Source organism: Delphinapterus leucas, chromosome 16, assembly GCF_059928025.1.
Source record: "Delphinapterus leucas isolate spDelLeu-1000000601 "Yukka" chromosome 16, BTC_Dleu_Yukka2, whole genome shotgun sequence".
In the NCBI taxonomy this organism is placed as follows: Eukaryota; Metazoa; Chordata; class Mammalia; order Artiodactyla; family Monodontidae; genus Delphinapterus; species Delphinapterus leucas.
Window position 1 is genome coordinate 69,774,120 of NC_143144.1, and position 20,319 is coordinate 69,794,438.

At 39.0% G+C, this 20,319-nt stretch overlaps 1 protein-coding gene across 15 annotated transcripts in view; it reads left to right on the forward strand.

Moving 5' to 3' along the window:
• Positions 1–20,319, forward strand: part of VTI1A (vesicle transport through interaction with t-SNAREs 1A) — a 368,921-nt gene that overhangs the window by 118,396 nt on the left and 230,206 nt on the right. For 2 of the 15 annotated variants that reach the window (XM_089898182.1, XM_089898183.1), the window contains one exon: positions 1–20,319. This exon is cut by the window's left edge and continues 17,806 nt beyond it; it is cut by the window's right edge and continues 20,910 nt beyond it. The exons of the other annotated variants lie outside the window; for them this stretch is intronic. The gene's annotated coding sequence lies outside the window, so the exon portion shown is untranslated. 15 annotated transcript variants of the gene reach the window in all.

Below are 20,319 nucleotides of genomic sequence, written 5' to 3' on the forward strand. Positions count from 1 at the left end.
TGTGCATGCACAGGAGTGATGTATAAAAAAACTCTCTAAGTGAGAAATCTAAAAGATCTTTTGAATAAGCATAAAATTTTAAGTGATAAGAAAGCATTGTGTCATAATTTAATTGGCAGCCGCTTTCTAAGTAGTATATTTTAAATGGTGCATCTTATGGTGGATGCCGTCCAAGGTTAGATTAAACAAAGTATCCAAATAAAAAAATGTCAGTTCATGTTCCACTTAAAGTCATCTCATAAATACTACTTTATGGAAGCACATTTAAGCCAGGGGAATAAATAAGATCACCAAGAGAATATACAGAAGAAAAGAGCCTTAGGACGCTGGGGAAAGTCTGCATTTCATGGGAGAGAGAGGAGTCAGGGTGTGTAAAGAGGGTGAGTGGATGACTCTTGGCAGTGCAGTGTCATGGAAACCTTAGAAGGAGAGAGTTTTTTATTTTTTTCAAGAAAGAGAAGTAACTGAGAAAAATCCAATACTTCAGAAGACCTGGAGAGCATTCAAAAAGATAGGAAGTGGTGGCTTTGAGGGGTCAGAGAGCGTGAATAGTGGGGAAGTTGGTCCTAGACTTTTCTTTTTAAGAAAAAGTGAGTAGAGAAATAAAAACGGTGAGGACTGATAAGGATCAGAGTTAATATTTTTTTCCTTAAGCCTGAGAGCCCTGGGCATGTTTTGGGAACAAGAGGTAGGAACTGGTAGAGACGTAGTGATGCCAATATGAAGGAAAGTAACTGCCCATTTCAGGACCTGACGACGTGCATGCAAAGGGGTGGAATCAACAGCACGCATTGAAGAGGTAACCTTAAACGCTTCCTCAGAAGCAGGGGTGAAGGAAAAGGGAGGTAGAGTGGATTTTGAATAATGTTGAGTTCTAAAGGAGAGAACTTCAGAAGGTTCGTCATGATCCCAAACAAGGAACCCCGTTACTCCCTGACAGTGAAGGACAGGGTCAGGGGCTTAGAAGGAGACGGGAAAGGCTCAGAATAGTTGCTGTAGGAAATGTCAAGGGGACTCAGCACGAGCTGAGTCAGAGGTGGCTGAGTTACCGTGAGTGCCCAGCTGAGGTCTGGGCGCACGAGTCTGGAGCGGGCTCACTAGTGTGGTCTCGCAGGTCTCCCCAGGATTGCTTGGTAGACAGGAGTAGGAGCCAAGAAAGCAAACAGTGGAAAGTCGCCGCCTGTTGAGAACTGGCAGAGTAGGCATGACAGGAGAACAAAGAGGAGCGATGGTAGGGTAGCAGTGAGTGCAAAGTTGGAATGGCTAACCGTGGGAGGTGGGCCAGATGGGGAGGCAGTGGGAGGCCAAATCAGGGTGATGGACAGGAAGAAAAGGGGGGCCCTGGGTGATTGACACTCACAGTGTACACAGAGAACCAGGAGGCAAGAGAAGGAATGTGAGAATCCAGTTGGCTGAATGGAGATTTGGAGGACTTCAAGAGTTTCTAAAAATAGAAGACTTAGCAATAATTATGTACCCGAATTATAAACGTACATGTCTTCTTAGAGGGCAGTTTATAGCCTGGTGGTTAATAGCAGTAGATTTGGATTTAAATCCAAGCCCAGCTAGCATTTACACCCTCACTGTATGACCGCTTGAACATAAATTTTCCTTCCCCACATCCACTCTGCTTTGTTTCTTAGATGACAGACTCTGTATGGACCACACCAATGGGCTCCCTTGCCCTCTGGGTTCCAATTAGGTTCACCCAGTGGGGAGCGCTGGCAGGACACGGAACAGAGGGAGGCGAGGAAGGTCGGGGTATGGATTCTGCCAGCTCTCTTCCTGTGGTATAGCACTGAACTGGCTGCATCCGTCTCCAAGGCCGTTTCTTTCAGAGTCCTGGTAACCACTTCCTGCCCTCCCACTTTAAGCCTAGCGGTCGTAACTTGCCCACTGTTAGCTTGTCCCAGGCTAATGTGCCAGGCTTTGTGGATTCCCACACCTTTTAAATAGTCTCTTTACAAAAGACTGCTTAAATTACCTAATTTGATTATGTGGTCTATTTTCTATTGGGACTCTGATAAAATCACCTTGGGCAAGTTACTTAGGCTTTCAGCCTCACTTTTCTAATCTGCAAGATTGAGATAATAATAGTACCCACTTCACAGGTTTAGTAGAAGGATTAGATGTGATAATGTAAAATCCTCACACAATGCAGGGCATATAGTACGCCCTTAATAAATGATGATGATGTAGGATAGACTCTGGAATTTCCATTTATCCATATATAGATTTATGGAGATCTATAGATCAGGGACAGAATGTTTGTGTTAGCAGGTAGCATTTCCTGCCCACCAGTGGCAGAATTGAAGGGGCAGATTGGAGAAGGAGAAACTCTCCAAACTCCCTCCTCCCAAAGGCATTTTAGATTGATGGGTCACAACTTAATTTGTGGGGAGAAGTGAAATATGCAAAATACCCACCACTACAATTGGAATATCTTTAACATACAGTCTAAGTAAAAAATAGCGTGCTTTTGATGTGCAAGTGCAGCTTCAAGACAATTTCTCTGACCCTCTCCTCCTTGACACACCTTTCATAGTCCCTGGAAATTGTAGAGCCATCACTGGTCCTCTTGATTGTGGAGGCTTCTCTGGTTTTCCTGATTATATGGCTAATTGAAACCATTGAACGCATGGCTGTGCCTTTTAGGTGGCACAAAAGTAGTGGTTTTTAAAACTGGGTTCAGAAACAACTTTGGTAGAGGAGCAGCTCTGAAACTCTTACCTTCTTTCATTTGTTATGACTTAACAAGGCAATGCTTAGACTTGGTTAAGTGTTCTGAATTATTAATCCATAATAGCAATGCTGTCTTCTACTTGGTTAGAGCCTTATAATTTGAAAGTGTTTTTAGTCACTTTTCAAAAGTGGAGACGTCGTCATGTTGTAAACATGAATCCTCTGTGAGGCCAGCCACCAGGAGGCCACCATCATGCACCAGACTTTGAAGGACACCAGTGAGTATATCTGTCTTATTTATAACAACCTCCAGGAAAATAAAGACTGCAAACCTCCATCAACTCAAGTTGACCACTGACCGTGATACTCAGGAAGGGAGGCATTTTTGCTGATACATGTATTCACACATATTCACACGTATTCACTGGAGCACTTCTGTAAACGTCACAGATCGTTTAAATGGTCACGTTTCATGTCCTATATGCATGTAGGCACCTTACAGAGATAAAGCCGGAAAGGGGTCATAGTAAAAGGGTAAACAGTGATCAAGAGCAGGCTTCCCATGGCTCAGCTGGTGCTTTCATTATGCTCTTGTGCTTTTTGGCCCTGGGTGCTGCTGACAACAGCAGAGGGTGCCTGTGGCTGTGCTCACCTGGGCACCATATGGGGTTTTAAACCCGGGGTAACAACTTCCGTTTGCTAAGTCTTGTTATTCACTCTCTCAGGCCCCTAAATTTGCTTTCGTAAACCCTCAAATCCGGACGCCCTTTCTGCATGGGATATATTTATGTGTATATCTGCTTTATCAGGAATGTGGTTGCATTCAGGTCTGTTGTCCTAAGCGCCTTTGTTGGTAGCTGCATTCCATGCAGTTCGGTCTTTCAGCCCCACGTATTTACTAACTATTCAAATGCCTTGTGGTATTCACACACAGATTATGTAAAATAAAAAAAATACATTATTAAGGCAGTGGATGCTGTGAATGGATTATTACAATTTGCCTATCACGGTAATGGCACCTGTTAGAGGTGTGATACAAAAGGCAGTGACAGGCAGTGTAATTTAGTAATTGTGACCATTGTACTGTATGGCTGATCAGTTCACCAGGCAAGTACAAAGGAAGCAGTGTTATAGCAGAGCAGGGGTGCGTACGCTTAATAGAGAGAGCTAGTTGTATACTGAAAGAGACTTTTGGTGGAGGGCTAACTCCCAGGGGGCAACTTCGAATGAGTTGAAAAGAATGAACAAAAGTACAAAAATGGTACAGGTTTTCCTATTTCAGCTCTTAAAGTGACAGACGAGTTACGTTGGTGCACATTGCCAGCACTTTCTCCTACTGCCAGAGTAGGTTTTTTTTCAAAATACTCCAAGTTGCCTTGTCATATGGCAGTCACATCTAATGTACCCTTTTCTTCTCCTATATGTAAAACATTCTGTGTCAAAGTTCAAATCTAACTGGCGTAGGGGGGCAAATTCACTGAAGTTTGAGAAAACCATTTGTTTACAGTCTACAACAGTGTTTAAAGAGCACGTAACTGCAGATTCAGAAAAGATACAAGTTTATATATCCTCTTCCTCTATTAATTTCCCTGCTCTCCTTAGCATTATTTTAATATCATGGGTGGTTTTGCTACTAGTCTGAAAATTCTAGCATACTACCAGTCAGTGTAATTCAGGCTGAACTTGGGCATCAGAATGGGTTACAGAAATTAATAGGAAGAATTTATAAAGTATATTTTTCTCCTTACCTCAAGAACTCATGAAGTCTAGCCGTTTCTCATGGCTTTACTGAGAAATACTTGAGAGGAGAATGAGGGAAAGCACAATAAAAAGGACCAAATATGCCAAGATGACTTTTGTATCTCAAAATAATACGTCCTGTGTACCCTGATGTCAGATGGACCACCATGCATCACTCCCCTGTGATGTCAGGCAGAGTATACCTGTGATGTTAGGTAGAATATAGAATGTGCCTTTGGAAACAGCAGCTTCCTCCACCTGTTTCTTAACTTGCTTTATTGTCCCTGTTCAAATTGTGATTGACAACCAACTGAGCTTTTCTCAGGGTGGATATTGAATACTTTTTATGGGCCGGGCAATGTACGAAGCTCTTTATAAGCATTTCCACATTTAATCTTTGCACCAATCTTTGGAGTATAGGTAGAATTACTATCCCCACTGAACAGATAAGGAAACAGAGCCTCAGGGAGGTTCCATAGCGTCCTTCTATGCAGTGAGTTGGGGTGATGTATCCACATTCTCTCCATGTTTATGTATGTTTTTATATATCTCTAGAGAGGGAGAGAGATATATACAAAAATAGTACACTTAGTTCTAAGTATCCATGTTATATTTGTAGTGAAGGTTGACAGGGTTTTGAAAATAGAATTGCAAAAAATTAGTCATAAGATTCCAGAATCTTATCATGGAATAAAATATGAGCATTTTGTCCCACAGTCATTTTAGTAGCACGGGCTACATGAGCTAAGTCCTTTATTAAAGGTGGATCAACTTGTAGAATATATAATGCTACGGGGAGCCAGCCCAGTTTTAATAAAGGGGACACACAGAAGAAAATGTATACTACAAAATGTCGATTCACATCTCAACTTGTATAAATAGTGTTGCAGACAGTACTAGACATGTGTGAATGGGTGAGGTATGCCACTGTTCGGAATCACTCATGCAAGGGCTTTGGCCATCAGCCCGATGAAACGGGCGTGCCACTTAAGAGGGTGCCAGCTGAATAGATGGAGTTGTATGATACTTAAAACATGATTCTGTACTTGTGCTACATAGAACAGCGATTACAGCTTGTTACTTTTCTTTGCGCCAGTTTTGACATCTGAACATTTTTAACTGAAAAAGAATGTCATTTTCATGAAAGAACTTCCTGTACAATAAAGTTAGCATTTATAGTCATCCTAACATATGAAATGATTTGATAAGCTTGAATATTCTAATAGGCAGAAGTTTCCTTTTTCTGCTTCCTAGAAATCATTCCAAAGTTTGCAGAGTAGCCATGGGGAAAGATATGGGGGTTTATTTCTGGCATCAAGTTGTACAAAGAAACAACAAAGTTATGGATTTTGGGGGGAGGGTGCTTGTGTCACGCGCCCTCCTCCGCCTCTGCATCATGATTCAGTAACTATGGAGAGAATTAGCGTACCGACAGAGCGCATGTAAACAGTATTCTACATCTGTAATCTAGCACTCAAGCAGAGAAAGCATTGGGTGTTTTGGACAGACAGAAGCAGAATCAGATATCAATATTCTCTAGTTTAAAGACTGCACGTCTGATAAAACCACCTGGGTTTCCTCAGCGGCTGAGGTCAGGGATGGCGGCCACAGACCCGTGTGCCTATCAGACTGCTGGAGTCAAGTCCTCTGTTTGTGTACAGTGTATAAATGGGAATGTGGGTAAACACTGCCCTCTCCAACCGCATAATTACGTCGATTGCTGAAAAAACCCAGAAGTGCACCAAAATATCACAGGGAAGCTATTTCTAACACGACTTTGCTCTTTATGGCTAAGTGGCAGCCACCGTTTTTTTTTTTTTCTTCTAAATTATGTGTTCTTGTTTCAAGCATTTAGATGATGCAAAACAGATTTTTGTGGCAACATTCTTTTTCGCAGCCAAAAAAGCATTCAAGGAAGAGCTGTACTCCGCCCAAGTTGCTATTTATTCTGGACCTTTTGTGTTATCGGCATAAACTCATTTAAAAAAGAGAAATAACCTACTTTGGATTGTTTTTTAGAACTGCTAATAATGCCAGTAAAATATCTAACAATGATGGGAAATGGAAGTCTTCAAATGATCAGTCAGAAAGGAAGACGAATAAATGAACATAATAGGTGCAAAAAATAATAACCTTTCTCTTTATGGTTTTTCAGAATGCTCAGAATAAAGCAGATTCTTTCCAACAGAGACCTACTAATTCTTTATCCATAAAATAAAGGGTAACTTTGCGATTGCCTATGACCTCTAATCTCAAAAACAAGTAATAGTTTTATTATCAGTCTTTTAACATCCACTTCCTTATCTCTCTGTCCTCCTCTCCATTTTTTTCTTTTCTCTGTCTCTGCTGCTTTTCTCTGGATCCCTCCCCCTCCTCTTGCCAATCTCCTTAGAAACAATTGCAGTTAGCAGAGTCGGAAGTCGAAACAGTTATTCTCATAGCCATGGTAAAAAAGACCAAAGTAAACAAATTCACAATTTCTCGTTTCCAACATCTCCATTTTGCACATCCTATTATTATGGCACTTAGTTTTAGGGTAACCACTGGTGATTTAGTTGTCTAAAAATGGCCAGTGGTTTTTTAGCAGCAAACATGTTTTATTCTTTCACGGACCTTGAAATTTAAACTCAGAAATTCCACATCCATACACTTAGCTTGTCCTAGCACCATCCATTTATATATGTAGGTTCCTGTTTTTCATTTGTTTGTCTGACTTTCTTAGGCTTTAGATTTAGGATCTGAGTAGGGTATCATATGTTTCAATGGGCCCTGATGCCCATTGATGAATATATCTTTTAATAGGTATTATAATTAATTGTTGCAAGAATGCTTCAGTTACATCAAATTTGTTGGAAATTATTACTTTTCGGTTCCTGGTGTTGCTAAAAGCATATTCAACGTTCCTCAGCTCTATAAATGTTCTTAGTGAATGCTCTTTTCCCAAAATTCATGTAACACATTTAATACTTGCCATGTACCTACCATCGCAATAGTTACTGTGAAAACCTCAGAGGAGTATATGTTCTCAAGCATCTATAACACAGAGAAAGAAAGCTAAACAATATCATACTAAAAACTGGGATGGAAGCTGGCACAGAGACTAAAAAAGAATATGACTAAGGGAAAGGAATTGGAAAGAATATCAAGGGAAAAGGACCTAGCTCTAACTGTTACACATTAATGAAGAGGAAAAAAGAAAGTTAATAAACTTTGATGAAGGAGAACCTGTAAAGTGGTATGTTAAATGGAATTCTCTGAAATTCGATATCAAAAGATACCTTTGCAGAAAATGTTGAAAATTTAATACTATTAAGTTACAGTTCTTAGAGAACTAAATGTCACAAGCACATTATCTAGGGCTGCTCCCATAATTTGGATGGCTTAATTAGTAAATGCACAAATACAGCTATACTCAGAATTAGATTCCAACTGGTATAACTGAAATTATAAAAATGTATTACAAAAAAGTAGTAGGATTTTTTGAAGGTTATTTTTCCCTCAATGTTTGAGAGGAAAGTGACTTTTAGACTTGCCTTCTTCCCCTCCCTCCAAATTCCTGAACTGTTTTAAGTGCCTCTGATGCTTTCTTACATCCTTAATACATTGTTTTAATGAGGAGAAGGGTGTTTGTGTGTGCGTGTGTGTGTTTCTGTTTTACCCTTAAATTGTGCTTTGTTGGTTTTAGTAAAATAAAGTTGAAAAGCCACATCTTTCCCATTGAAATGAAATTAAAAACCACTGCAGCTCTGATGTCATGAAAGAAAAATGAGGGGGATTTTAGACAGGAAAATTGTGCAAAGAAAACTTTATGAGGCTTTTAAAGGAGCTGATACAGTGTCTTCTAACTTGAACTAAGCTGCAGTTGTGTGTTCAGTGTATGTGTCTACATTGAATGTATTTTTATGAAAAGAAAGAGTAGACAAGCAACAGAAATATATACGGAGATATGAGTGGCCTGGAGCAAAAAGCAATAAATATAGTTTTTCCAGCTCCTCCAAAATAGCTGCAATTTAGGCCATATCATTACAAAGTTTTTTTCCTTTTGAAAAAAATGACTAATTTCTAAAGCAAATCATACTAAAAAGTAGTACATGTAATAAGTTTCAGAGTATTACTTCAGGATGGTATGTACATAGGAAGTATCACTTGTTGAATGTTTGAAGTCATTCAGTGAAAGACTGAAAATGTTATGTTGTAACACGTTTGATAATTATGCTTATTCAGTTCGGAGCTACTTTTATGTTTTCCTTTGAAAAGAATGATAATACCCTCTTATAAATTGAGACCATAAAGAAGGACGAGGCTGTGCTTCGTTCCGAATGGTTTAAAGGCAGGCTCTTTCTGAGTCTTTCTTAGAACTGCAGGTAGGAAGTAGCGGTGAGTAGTAATGCATGAACCATAAGTTTTATGAGCTCTGCCAGTCCGTATGCTTCACACAGTCTGTCATTGTGTAGGGCTTGAATGCATTATAATATGTGTTCAACACGTCCTCTTAACTGGCAGCGTTAACTTCCGTGCACGTCATCACTGTGTCATGAGTTTGTTTAATCACGTTGCTCCTTTATTCCAGGTTTTGTGCAGCTCTCTTACCTCCCCTCTCACCTTCAGTCATGCTCAGAACCCAGTTCCTGGCAGGAAGGGAGGTATTTATTTCAGTCAGAAACATCCATGCAGCTTTCTATAATCACTTTGCCTGTAGATTTCAACCCTATGCTTCTTCATCTTTTCTTTTCTTCAAAGTTTTACATTGAAAGGGCAAATGTGGAAGATTTTTGCTTCTAAGGAAACTGTTTTATTTGCCTTAATTATTGTGTCTGAGAACTGGTTTGTCTTTATAAAATTAAAACCTCTTTCCCCTTAGAAATGGAGGAGGGGGGAGGAGGGGAAATGAATTGCAGAGAATAACATCTCACTTATCTAAAAATAATAGTAAGGAGAATAGCTAACATTTGTCAAGCACTCACGATGTTTAGACAGTGTTCTTAGTACTTTACATGTGTCAGGTCTTCACAACAACCCTCTGAAGTAGGTATCATTTTTGTCCCCATTTATAGTGAGGAAGCCGCAGAGAGTTTGGTAACTTACTGAAAGCAGCACTACTGGAAAACGGTAGAGCGGGGATTTGAACCAGCACTCTGGCATCAGAATCTGAATTCTTGACCAGGAAATTATTACTACACACACAAGTATTAAGTCATAAGAGAAAAAAATTTATGTTGTGAAAGCCTGAATTTATTTCACGAGAATTGCAATGTGCATTTCCTTAAAGATGGTGATTTATAGTTTTCTTCCTTTTTATAGATTTAATGTGTATAGGGATTGAAGGGCCAAACCTTAATGTTAGGGTGCTATTTAAGTGTAGATTTCTAGTTGTCATGATACAATATTTTTGTACTCAGAATATGAACTCAGTAACTGAACATAGCTTACTTTTCCACCAGGTTGTTTTTGCCCTAATCTCTATTAGGGGTATTTGAGTCCTAGCCATGTTTCTGATGTTTAGCAAGAGGTGAAAGTTGGTAGCCACTCAAAAGCCTATACGTGGGTGAGTTGATATCAGTAATTTTTTTTATTACTCAGAGATGATAATGAAAATGTATGTTTAGTGAATCAGGGAAAGTTACAAAGAGGAAAATAGAGTATTGGATACACACACGTACACACACAGAGCAAGGGTCTATTTCTCTCTATATGTGTGTATGTGAAGTACATACATATTATATATATATAATTTATTTAATTAGACTGTTTATTTATTTATTTCATTAGACCAGAGATTGGGAACAAGAACAGAAGATGTGCCCAGGATAATAATTCGTGTACAGAAAGATAGCCACAACTCTAGAGAGAAGTAGCTTCAGCTAAGGTATCTCTGTTCTGGGCTGTAACGGCATTCACAGGCATTCAGCTTCCTATTGTGTTATCAGAATTAAGTTACAAGAGATATTTTCTGAAACAATTTTATATTTCTTAGTATATGAAATTTACCTTCTCAGAGCCGTAACCACCTCTTGCTGTCAAGATAAAATCCAGACATCTCAGGCTGGTGTTCAAGACTCTCAAGCTCCTTCCCCACATTTCCCAACATCTGTGCTCCAACCATATCTGATTATCTGATTATCCTGCAAATTACTTGGCATGGTGGACAGAATGGACCCCTGAAGATGTCCATGACCTAATCCCTGGAACCTGAGAATATTTTACAATACATGGCAAAAGAGACTTTGCAGATGTAATTAGAGAGCTTAAGATAGGGAGAGTTTCCTAAACTTGATGGGCCCAATCTAGCCACATGAACTCTTTTAAGCAAAGAACTTTCTCTGGCTGGAGGCAGAAGAGAATTAAGCCAAAGGAGAAGTTGGTGAGATTTGAAGTGTAAGAAGGACTCAGTGTACCTTTGCTGGTTTAAAGGCAGAAGGAGCAATGAGATGAGGAATACAGACAGTGTAAGGGGCTAAGAGAGGTCTCTGGCTGATAACCAATAGTAAAGCATGGACCTCAGTCCTACAACCACAAGGAACTGAGTTTGGCCAACAACCTGAAAGAGTTTCAAAGTAGATTCATCTCCAGAACCTCCAGAAATGAATGCAGCCCTGGCAACACCTTGATTTTGACATTGTAGGACCCAGAGCAGAGGAAGCAGCCGTGCCCACCTGGACTTCTCACCTTTAGAACTGTGCAATAATAAATTTGTGTTGTTTTAAGCTGTAAGTTTGAGGCAGTCTTTTATAGCAGCAAGTGCCCTTTCTCCACCCTTTCTAACTATCAACATCTGTTCATCCTCCAAGGCTTAACTTGAATGATATTTCCTCCATTAACACTTGCATGAAAGTCCCAATCAGAAAAACCACTGCTCCATCTGTTGATGCCATTGGGTTTCTGCCTGTGCAGTGTCATTTCTTCATTAGGCTTTGTGATGCATTTAGCCGTCTGCGTTCATCTCTGCCCTACTAAATCATAGCACTTGGAGCCTATGCTTTGGTTTATATCCATGCATTATTTGATATAGTACTTTGTACACAGTAAGTGCCCAATTCCATAAAGGTTGCATTGTGAATGTCATCCTCAGAGAGCCTATAAATGATTAGACATGGTGCCCATATACACCTACTCAATCTGCAAATTATGGGCATACAAGGCAAAAAAAAATGTTCTTACCCTCATGGAGTTTACTGTCCAGTGGAGGAAAGGAAGATATTAATGATGTAATCCTGTCAATAAACCTAAAATTAAGCTCATGAAGGAAAGGGATATAGTGCTGTGATACAGTGCTTTATAATCAAGTTTTTATCAAATGAAGGACTATGCAGCTTTAAGGAGAAAATTCATAGGCATCATTTCAAATAGACTAGAAATAGAGACAAGCATCTTATACAAAGAATGAGGATGATCTTCTTCCCCATCTTCTTAAAGGATGCAATGAGAAGTGACATTAAGCTGCAATCTGAAGAGTTTAGGTCGGACCAGGAGTTTTCAACCCTGGCTCAACGTTACAGTCAGCTGAGGAACTTTTAAAAATTACTGATGCTTGGGCCCCACCCCAGGCCAATTGAATCAGAATCTCCAGGGTGGGGTGTAAGCAACAGTATTTTTTAAAGCTCCTCAGCTACTTAAGATGCCAGTGAGGACTGAGAACTACTGCTTTAGTATTTCTGGTGCATTTTCAGATGTCTTGGTCAAAGATAGACAGGGTTGTGAAGTGGAGGCAGTGAAATACCCTTCCTCAGGAGGAGCTCTGCAATAGGATAGGAAAAGGCTCCTCAGGTATCAGTGTTTCTGTCTAAAAGCAGGCCGGTGCTGATTGTCTCTTGTTTTCTATTTCATAACATTTATTGGAACTTTTACTATAAAAGTAAGGGGTTTTTTTAATATATAAAATTTAAGAAAAATAGAAAAGCACACAGAGGAAAATAAAAATTACTCATAATCCCATAAACCACTCTAAACATTTTTGGCAAATATTCAAGCATCACAAGCTGGTGGATGTGTGTATGTGTGAACACATTTATGTAGGACATGTGGTCGCCTTTTTTTAAACCCGGTCACATCACAACATGCACTTGTTATCATCCTCTGTAAGCATTCAAGTTTGTAAACCCTGAAATATATTTTTATATATATATATATTTTTTTTAAGCCAGCTTTTTAAAAAATTAATACTGTATGAAGACTTTTCCATATCATCAAATATTGTGCTGAGAAAAAAATTAATGGCTGTCTACTACTTCATCCTAAGAATATATCATACATTTATTTAACCAGATCCTTATTGTTGGACATTTTGTGTTGAATTTTTTTTTTTTTTTTTTTTTACTATTCTAACATTGCAATAGGGATACTTTTTCATAATTCTTTGCATAAATTTCTGGCTATTTCTTAATGATAAATTCCTAAGAGTGGAATTACTGGGCCAAAGAACATGAATATTTTCAATATTTTTTATCTGTAATACCAAATTGTCCTCCAATAAGCTATAATAGGTTAATAATTTGCCTCTCCCAGGACTTCCCTGGTGGTGCAGTGGTTAAGAATCTGCCTGCCAGTGCAGGGGACACGGGTTCAATCCCTGGTCCGGGAAGATTCCACATGCCACAGAGCAACTAAGCCCGTGCGCCACAAATATGGAGCCTGTGCTCTAGAGCCCGCAAGCCACAACTACTGAGCCCGCGTTCTGCAACTACCGAAGCCCGCGTGCCTAGAGCCTGTGCTACACAACAAGAGAAGCCACAGCAATAAGAAGCCCACGCACCGCAATGAAGAGTAGCCTCCCTCGCCTCAACTAGAGAAAGTCCTCGCACAGCAACGAAGACCCAGCGCAGCCAAAAATCAACCAATCAATCAGTCAAAAAAATAACAATAATAATTTGCCTTTCCCCAAACCTTCACTCATACTGAGCAGAAGATGCGCTTGTGGCTTTTGTTGCATTTATTTATCACTATTAAGGCTGACATTTTCTCTTATGTTTATTAATCATTACAATTCTTTTGCTTACTTTTGCTTTGAAAGTTAATTTTTTTCTGTAGATATGTTTGTGTTTTTCTTCGTGATTTACGTAAGAGCTCTTCTAGTAACCATTTGTGTACTTTTTTCGAATTTGTCAGTAGGCTTTTTTCAACTATTCTTAAAGTACTGACATTTTTAATTTGATGTGGCAGAATTTTTCTTTTTTATTATCTTTCCCTTGGAATTTATGTTCAGAAAAGCCCTCCCTGCTGTAAGTAAGACCAAAAACAAAATCATACTTTCCTTCTAATTCCTTTATAGTTCTATATTTTACTTATTGGGTTGTTGTCTGGTTCTCATTCTTTGAAGCTAACTTGAATTACAAGTTCAAGAATGAAACATCTGGAAGAAAGTCTGGACTCTACCACTTACTATTACCTGTGAGAATTGATTGAACCTCCGTGGGTCTGTTTTCTTTGTCTGTAAATGTAAAATGTAAAACCCAACACATGAGGACTAAGTGAGGTGACATAAAATACTGAGCACAGGGCCTGGCACATGGCACGTAGTAAATGCTAACAAAACAAAACAAAAACAAAAAACCAACAAACACAAAATCCGATTTCCTCTAGTTACTTTCTTCAGAGTAACATTATCAGACTAGCATTTGAATATTCAAGACTCAGTCGGTTTTCCCCCAGTGCATTGTGACATCTTGACTTTGGGCTGTCTCCAGTTTAACCCCTTTCTCTCGGGTCTCTCTAATTATCTAAAGTGTATGGTTGTATTGTCATTTATGCAACTAGTTTATGTACCATTTATTGTAGGCCTCTTCCTTCTCTTCTGAATCATTGTTTTCCTTCTGTTCAGTCTTCAAGTGTACCTTTCTGTTCTCTTTAGCCTTTGACTGACATTTCTGTGAGACATTTTGTGATGTGCATTTAGAACACTATGTAAAAATAAACCGCATTGTGTTATTTAAATATTTAGAGGCCTTTGTAGCCTTGCAGGCTATTTTTAAAATGACCTTTAAAACCATTTGCAAGGAAGACAAAAGTAATGGGGGAAGGCATAACCTTTTAATGTTTCCTTCATTAGCAGTGTTCTCTCCCTTGAATGTATTGCCTTGCTTTGATAGCTCATAATGTAGGATACATCAAAGACCCAAATAATGGAGAACAATGGAGAACAATTTTTAAAAGCTTATTTTGTATTATTGCTGCTGCCATTAGGTGTCGGATGGAAAAGATCCCTTTCTTTTAATAACCTGGACTCATGATTGACTTTCTATGTACTGGAGACCCTCTCCACAATGCTGGTACATAGTCATACATGATTTGGGCTTATCCAATTTTCTCAGGCTTTGCTTTTATGAAATGATTTTATTTTTGAGAGGAGAAACTCAATCTACATTTTATCTGATTTAGTAAAAACAAGAAGCCAGATTGTAGCAAGATTCTGCCCTATCCCTTCCTTCATTCAATCCTCCATTCACCATTTCTTCAAAACACACCAGTTACTCGTTGACAGTGCTCTATCTAGGTCTGGACCCAGAGCAAGAGCCACTCTTCCAGAAACTTCCTTGAGAAACAAGAGTGAGCAAGACAGGAGGCCAGGACCACTTCGGAAAGCCAAGGTTTGAATGCCCAAGAAGGCCTAAAACGAGAAGCAGCTAGCAGGGTAGAATTTAGGGATGAGTGAGGCTGGAGTGAGATGGGAAACAGAACACAAGGAAGGGTATGATTGGGCTAAGAGCATATTAGGGTAGAGAAAGCAGGCAGCCAGAATGTGGGGTCTCTGTGCTATTGGGTGGATGGGGGACAGGCAGATTAGAATGACTTGCTTTCTTTATTTTAAAATGGAATCAGGTCTTAGAGAAGATACTACCCTTTGATCTTGTAGTTCAGCTAGGGCATATATATGTGTGTGTGTGTGTGTATATATATATATATATATATATATACACACACATATATAAGAATTTAGATATTAAGGCAAAGTAGTATATGATGAATGCCAGTGAGGGGACAGCCAATAAGCGCTAGAGGAGAAGGCCTTTGTGGAGGGCTTTCAATACCACAGACTTTGTTCTATGCTCAGAAAGAATAATAACATCCCAGCGCAGGGCCTGGTACATAGAGGGCAGCTCAATAAGTATTTTAAAATAAATAATGCTGTGTTATGCATTCATTATCTCATTATAATTATGAAGTAGATACTACCTCATTTTATAGAATCAGAAACTAAGGTTTAGAGAAACTAAGAATCATGTCCAAGGTCACGCAGCTGGCGTATGATGAAGCAGGTTTTAAATCCAGGGTGGTTGACTCAGAGCCCTAAGTATTAACCACAACAGTTGCAAAACATTTCTGAGAAATGAAATGTTTGAAAACAATGTGTAGTAGAGAGAGCAATGCCCCTCTCCCTCAAGATGTCCTGTCAATATGTTATTTTGGTGGCAGAAGGGACTTGGCAGGTGTGACTGTTAATGATCTTGAGATGGGAAATAACCCTGGATTATCTAGGTCGTCCCAGTGGAATCACTAGAGTCGTTATCAGAGGGAGGTAAGAGTGTCAGAGTCAGAGAAGGAAAGGTGATGATGGAAGCAGGGGTCAGACAGAGAGATTTGAAGATACTGTGCTGTTCACTTTGAGCGTGGAGGAAGGGACTGCAAGCCAAGGAATGTTGGTGCCTCTAGAAGCTGGAAAAGGCACAGAAACACATTTTCCCCTAGAAACTCTAGAAGGAGCACAACTCTGTCAGCACCCTGGTTTCAGTCCAGTAAGATCCATTTCAGACTTCTGACCTCCAAAACTATGAGAATAAATTTGTGTTCTTTTAAACCATTAAATTTGTGGCGATTTGTTATAGCAGCAGTAGGAAGCTAATACACAGTGCTTCAAAAGGATTCGTTTAGCAATGAAATAACAGAATGAATCAACACAGAGAGACTGAAGAGAAAACCAGAGAGGAGGCTGTTGCAACCCTCAGGTGACCTGGGACTATGTTCTTTCTTCACTTTTTATTTCCTTCCTAACATAGACTGTGTCTTTTGGGTTGACCAGTTGTAGTTGGGACAGGCAAATTTTCTGCTCACTTTTTCTTATTAACAGCCTCACTTGAAAATAAGCTAAAGAATTATTCTTTAGGAAATTGTGGAGTTGAGGGGGGGATTAATTTTATTATTAAGGGGGAAAAATGATGATTTCTCATGTCTCCCCAAATCTTCCTTTTAGCACATGTGTGTATGACATACATTGAGTAGGAACCTATATTGGGCTGGCTTTTCCATTGAGTCTGCAGCACAAAGTTGGCCAGGACAATATAAAATACGTTTTTATTCTTTTAAGGATCCTGTGTGGTACAGCTTGGGAGTGAGGAAAAGAGATAAAGAAAAAGGTGGCAAATAATGGGGAAGGATCCCTTTCAGTTATACATGGAAAAAATTTGGCTGCATTTTGGAATTTCTAGAGGAAATCACAGACATGCTAACATACAATGACAGAGGTGATCTCTAAACATTCATGTTCCTTCATATGACTATTTGCTGAAATATTTATGGTAGAATATACTTTATTCTTTTTTATAATTAAAGTTTGACCAAAATGTGCGTGCTTATTTATGCCTCTGGGATTAGGGTCAACTGTTGATGTGATAGGCAACAGTTTAAAGTGACTTTGTTTTTTAAATTCAGTTAACTTTAATAGGTTATAAGTGGGCTTTAAAGTATACCAGTTAACGTTAACCTTATAACCTCAAAGCATGTATATGTGTAAATAAATTGCAGCTATATTCCCATAAGTCTCAAATATATATCTCCAGCTGTAGACTTTTATTTAGCTACCTACTTGACATGTCCAATTGAATGCTATTTGTCAGCTCAAGCTTCACGTACCCAGGACAGACCTCTTGTTTTCCCCACCATCCTTCTCTTCCTCCAGTGTCCTCCATCTCAGTTAATGGTTTTACCTTCCATTTAGTAATTTAACTCAAAACGTTGGCGCCAACTTGGATTCCTCCCTCTATCTCACACCTCGTATCCAATCTATCATCAAATACAGGCTCCACCTTCAAAGGACATTCCAAATCTGCCCACTTCTCTACACCACCACTGTTACAACTCTGATCCAAGACCCCAGCACCTCTCCCCTAGGCTGCTATGGTAATCTCCTAATTGCTCTCCCTTCTGCAAGCACCCCAATACAGTCTTTTTTATCCTTATTAGCAGCCAGCGTGATACTTTGCAAACTTAGATCACGCCATCTTCTGATCAGAACAGCCAGTAACTTGTATCACATTTGGCATAAAATCCAGTCTTCACTGTATATGGTCCACATGGCCTCCCACTATTTGGCCACTTGTCCCTCCAACCGTAATTCTTACCACTTTTCTTTACCCATTTCTCTGAAATGCCTAGCACGTTTTTGCCACAATGTCTCTGTTCTTGCTTTTTCTTCTGCCCAGAAGTCCTGCTCCCAGATATTCCCTATGGCTCACACTTGCTTTGTTCAAGTGTGGCCTCCCCAGAAAGCTCTTTTCCTGACCACCCTGTCTAAAATACTATCTCTTTCATTCTCCCCTTACCCTACGCTTATCACTACTTGACCTTGTAGTCTGAGTTTTTTTGTTTATTGTCTTTTTTTTCCCATCAGAAGGTAAAATCCGTGAGAACGGGTCTGTCTTGTTCTTTGCTCTGTCTCTATCACCTAAAACGTTCAAAGGTGAAAGTTCAAAAAATCATGAGTGGATGAATTTTTACAACTGTTTAAAATTAGTGTCGGGTGTGAGTTGTACCATGACGGTTATTTGTAGTCGTTCGTTGAGATCATGAATTTGTAGATATTCCATCTGCTGTGTGCAGTTCCTCATGCTAAGGCTTCTGAATAGGCAAATATGAATAAAATGCAGTCCTTCACTTGCCTTCAAGGCATTTACAGTCTAAGAAAGGAGATGAATTTCAATAAATGTTGGGCTGACAAGTCTAACTTGTAGTGACTTAATCATGTCGCAAGGATAGTTCTGTGGAGCGTCAAAGAAGGAAGCACTTATCTCCAGTTGCTGGGATCAGGGAAACCTTCATGAGGAGGAGAGGGGAAGTTTGGCCTGGCTTTTGGGCAGTGAGTAGTATTTGGATATATGGAACTTATGAAGAAGGCATTCTAGGTGAAACGAACTGCTTAAATAAGAGTACAGAGGCAGGAAAATCCAAGGTGCTTTTCTAAAGGAAAATATTGACCAACAAGAAGTCAGAGTCAATAATACCCCAATGACAGTAAGTATTGATGTTCAGTAAAAACCAGTTGGCGTGTCTACTATGCATAAACAATTTTGCTCATACTCAGAACATTCTGGACTAAAATTCTGGATCAAAAATTATTTACTGCATTTTTTTCTCTTTTTTTTAATTGAAGTATAGTTGATTTACAATGTTGTGTTAATTTCTGCTGTACAGCAAGTGATTCTGTTTACTGTGTTTTTTATATTTAAACATTTATTTCTGTTGGGAAACGTTTATAAATGTGGCTGGTCTAATTTATTTGGTACCAACTAGGTGCTCCATGCTTTGTTGACACTCTTTTTATTTATTGTTTCTCTGGTATTTGGTCATTTCTAGTCATCGTTCCATGCCTCATCGTAGGAGGTAGGTCTGTCCTGTTTGTGTTCATAAGCATGAGTGACCAGCATGACCCTTGACCTTTAAGCTGATGAGCAGTAGGAGTTCACCGGTTATTCCGTCATGAAACAAGGATTCTCTGTATCAAATATCATCAGCAAGGCAAGAGAAGAGAAGTGGCATGTGCTATTAGGTGCCATTTTCAGTTAATGAGAATGGTCCACATTTTAGCGTTCTTGGGAGTAATTTTTCTGAAGGGCTTTGGGAAATTGAATAAATAAACACATTTGAAATTGGATTTAAATTTTGATAGAACAGGAATGATCATAACTAAGGCCCCTTGGTGGCCTGGAACTATTCACATGTAGATAAAGACAATACATTTCCATAAATTCTTAAGAAAACACGTGGATGGAGTCTAAAGCACGTTATTCTGATTGCTGGGTTAAAGACCGTTAAGAATGGGAAGAGCTGAAAAATGCAGGCGTTAGTTCCTCATGTGACAATTGCTCTTTAAATAGACCATTTCATAGGCTGCATGTTTTAAATATGAGCATTTCGAAAGGTAACATGAGCAATGGCATGTCAAAAGTGAAAATTAAATCATTAATTCTAACATATTCCTTTCCGAATTAAGAGTAATTATACCAGGGACTAGGTCCTATTCACCCTTTGACCTCAACCTTGGCCGGTACCCGGGACTTAATGTTCATTGAGTGAATGAAACTTCTTTTCTCTCAAATCTTTTGCTTAGGCAGGTCCATAAATGGCAAGGGGCATACCCTGAATGTTGCTGAAAATGAGTAATTGATATGCAAAAGTTTGGCAGAATTCAGCTGAAGTAACCCAGAGCTTAAAGAATAACAGCTCAAAAAATTAAGGAAGATGGAGACTTACCAAAGCTTTCTGCCAGATAGAGTCTTAATCCTGAAATGTTTATTGTCAAATAGTTTTAATACCTTTTGATAACAAATTTTGAAATGCCTCAAATAAATATGAAACTGATTATGTTTTGAATATAAAAATATTGAGGCTAGTGGATTTTTAAGACATTCTGGTGCACTTAAAATTAAGGGTCTTTATTATCAGATAGCTTTTAGGAAGTAGCTATACCATATGTTTATAAGGGGTGTGTATGCTGGGAGATTGTGGTCAAAATATCAAACAGTAAAACCGCAGAGTTCAAGCTACTTCACATCAATATTTATGTGAATTTTGTAAACACTTATTTTGGTGATTTTTCCTGATATTCTGAGCTTTAAAGGAGCACCTTTATGGAAATATATCAAGGATCAATTTATTTTTTAAATCATTAGTCCCATAGAATTACTTGATAAT